Here is a 3,401-nt window from a genome sequence, read left to right on the forward strand (position 1 = left end):
CTCCAAGTGCGATTTTTTTCCAACGGCTTAATCCCCTCATTCATGGCTTCTCTCCAATTTGGGCATAGCACAACTTTAGCAAAGGTCCGAGGTTCTTGTAGGGAAGTTAAAGAAGCCACAAAGGATTGAAAATCAGTGGAACATGGCTACAGAAATTGATAATTATGGTGGCACACAAAGTCATCCAACTAGAGTGGTCTGCGGGATGCTCTGGTTGATCTTCATGGTGTCATTTGAGAAGGTTGTTGAGACTGGGCAACAATATCATTCTGCAAATTGTCACCATCTATCACAGATTCTGAATTTGGTGATGTTGAGACCACATTTGGGGATAAGTTGGGCGAAACAGAGTGTTCATCCTCAAGTCCCATTGGCACTGCAGGTTAAAGACATTCCACACGATCTGTAGGCTGCTTCTTTGCAAATGGAAATGCTAATTCGTGAAATATTACATCTCGAGAGGTGAAGAGAGTATGATCTTCCAAATCATACACTTTATATCCCTTTTGCGTCAAAGAGTATCCAAGGAATATACACCTATGAGCCCTCTTGTGAAATTTTAACTTGTGTGGATCAATATTCGTAGCAAAACAGAGGCATCCAAACACCCGGAGATGAGTATATGTAGGGGGTCGTCCCAACAAAAGTTCAAAGGGAGTGCTCTAGTTCAAAGTATGCGTGGGTGTTCTGTTTATAATGTATGTCGCAGCAAGCATGGATTCCCCCCAAAAATGGTTGCAAGGGTTTGACTGGGGCTGATCATTTTGGCCATGAGGAATAGTGGAGGAGTCATAGGAAGTGGATAGAGATAAGGAATTGACCTAATTTAGTAGGTAATCCTTCCTTTACTCCCAACTTAATACGAACTTTTTCCATAATCCTACTTAATACTAGTTAGCCGAATTCTTGCTCGCCTAAGGGGCTGATTTTTGTTCATCATTGTCTCCAATCTCTCATGTTCTTCTTCATTTACACCCAAGTCAAGAATTAGATAGATCGGAGAAATATACTCAGCAATAGTTTAGTTTTTCGATCTCTCTTTCTAGATTTATTTCTTGCTAGCACGAGGACAAATTTCATATTCCTGGTGGTGGTGTGGTGGGCAATATTAGAGGGCTCCTATGTTGGAATCTTACATTGACACATGTTGGAAAGGAGTTCAATGCATGTACTTAATTAAAGAAAATGACCAGAGTAATGTTTATCGTTTAAATATTGCTTTTCGTTTTCTCCATAGCTTACAACGTGGATCTTTTACTTTTTTATTTCTGGGTTGATACACCGATAGCCCAAGAATGTTCAAGGATACACCCCTTTAACGTCTTTTGTTTCTTTTATGTTTTGTGCTTCCACCGGATCGATCAACTCCCTTTCATATTGATAGGATTTCCCTTGGAAATTCAGGACCTTCGGGTTGTGTTGGAATCATTCTCGATTCCAGCTCTGGGTTTGTTATTGCATTTTCAGCAGTCATAAGCATGAACACAAATAATATTGCCGAATGTTGCGCTTTAAGGAATGGCCTTGTGGTGGCAAATCTCAAAATATTAAGAAACTGATAATTGAAACAAATTCTAAATTTCTGCTTCTTTCTTTTATGTAGAAAAGACAAAACTTCCGAGGTTCTAATATCTTTGCTTTGCGATTATTGGCACTTTTAATGATACGGAAGCCAATCGAGCTGCCAATATTTTTGCCCTAACGGCAGCAGATCACAGAACACCGATGCAGATCTTCTTTTTTGTGCCTTCTTTTGATGAAGTCATTGTACTGTCTGATCCTTATTTTTTATGTATAAGACACATTCGAGGCGTGACAAAAATATAATAATTAAATATCATTTAATAAAAAAATATTATTTCAGGAAAAATAATTACGATAAAAAATAAATAATTTTGAATGAGAATATTTAGAGTAGGAAAAAGATAAAAAATTACCTAAAATAATTAGCTATTTAAAAAAATTATTTTTACAACTTGTATATAATTGGGGATACGTGGAAGTTAGGTTGTTCAAAAGAAAAGAAAAAACAAAAACAAAAGACCAAAAATAAGGAAGATACTAAAGAGACGCTTTCCTTTAATTTAAAGTACAAATTAAGTGAGACACCAAAAGAGTGCTTTCACATTATTTATAGTACAGATAGACACTAAACTTTTTTTTTTTTTAAAAAAAAAGGTTACTAGTTGATGTTGCCATATGAGTATTGTGAAAGATATAGTGGGTACATTAGTATAATTTCTTGATTACCAATTATGGATAATTGCTTTATAAATAATGCAATTAGAGACGCAATGTTAATAAACTATTTGAATAACTGAAACTCACAATTTGTAAATTTACCATACAAATGCATGGGTACATTTGGGTCAACTTTCGTGGAATTCTCAGAATGTTCAAAATTTAGCTGTTTTGCACGAGTTTATTAAAGCAAGTTTATTTTTTTTGTTGTTAGTATAAATGGGAAACAAACATGCTTTAATAAAACCGCGTAGAACAGCTAAATTTTGAACGTTCTCAGAATTGCACGAAACTTGACTTAAAAGTTGTTTTAAGCATAATTTGCTAAACCTGACCGATGCATTTCTGTGGTAAATTTGTTAATCATAATAATAACTACGAGTTGATATAAAACAGAAAGTTGACTCAAACGTTGGTCTAGACCCAAGCATTTGTGTAGTAAATTTGCTAAAGCGTAATAATAACTACAAGTTAGTGTAAAAGGGAAACAAACTTGCTTTAATAAAAATGTGCAAAATAGCTAAATTTTGAACGTTCTCAAGATTCAACGAAACATGACCCAAACGTTGGTATAAACCTAAGTATTTCTGTTGTAAACTTTCTAAGCGTAATAATAACTACAACTTAGTATAAAAGGGAAAACAAACTTGCTTTAATAAAATCGTGCAAACCAGCTAAATTTTGAACGTTTTCTCAGAATTCCACGAAATTTGACCAAAATGTAGGTCTAGACCCTTGCATTTGTGTGGTAAATTTGCTAAGCTTAATAATAACTACTAGATAGAATAAATGGAAAACAAACTTGCTTTAATAAAACTGTGCAAAACAGCTAAATTTTGAACGTTCTCAAAATTCCACGAAACCTGACCCAAACGTTTGTGCAGACCCAAGCATTTGTGTGGTAAATTTCCTAAACGTAATAATAACTACAAGTTAGTGTAAAAGGGAAACAAACTTGCTTTAATAAAAATGTGCAAAATAGCTAAATTTTGAACGTTCTCAAGATTCAACGAAACATGACCCAAACGTTGGTATAAACCTAAGTATTTCTGTTGTAAACTTTCTAAGCGTAATAATAACTACAACTTAGTATAAAAGGGAAAACAAACTTGCTTTAATAAAACCGTGCAAAACAGCTAGATTTTTAACGTTCTCAGAAT

Source organism: Sesamum indicum, linkage group LG13 (assembly GCF_000512975.1).
Source record: "Sesamum indicum cultivar Zhongzhi No. 13 linkage group LG13, S_indicum_v1.0, whole genome shotgun sequence".
In the NCBI taxonomy this organism is placed as follows: Eukaryota; Viridiplantae; Streptophyta; class Magnoliopsida; order Lamiales; family Pedaliaceae; genus Sesamum; species Sesamum indicum.